We start from the raw sequence: 516 nt of genomic DNA, 5'->3' as shown, positions 1-516 counted from the left end.
AACTACAAGAGGTTTTAGACTATCTAACCAATAGTGCTTCTCTGCAAATGAAGTCTCCAGCTATCACAGCCACATTAAAGGGGAAAAACAGGACACTTTACTTACAGTCAGTAACATCTATTGAAGAACGAATAAGGCCCAATCTTTCCAAAACATTAAAAGAACTGGGACTAGTTGATGGACAAGAACTTGCTGTTGCTGACGTCACTACACCACAGACTATACTTTTCAAACTTCATTTTACTTAAGGAAAAAAAATCTACACATAATAGAAAATTCATAGAAATAATATACTTTATACATGGTATGGTATGGGATTGAAGAGCCGGGAAGATGAGGTGGTAGGGAACACCCAAGAAAGGAAATTTAATTGGTGTCATTTTTAGCATTAGTGTGGCTGGAATTTGACTTTTATATATATACATATATATATAAAAAAATGAATGAGTCTTTTTTAACTTTATAAGTTTCTCTTGGAGACTGAACTTTGGGGTTGGGCTAGTAAGTATTTTCATT

The sequence above is a fragment of the Mastomys coucha genome, unplaced genomic scaffold (genome assembly GCF_008632895.1).
Source record: "Mastomys coucha isolate ucsf_1 unplaced genomic scaffold, UCSF_Mcou_1 pScaffold14, whole genome shotgun sequence".
NCBI lineage: Eukaryota > Metazoa > Chordata > Mammalia > Rodentia > Muridae > Mastomys > Mastomys coucha.
Note: the sequence above shows the minus strand (reverse complement) of the source record.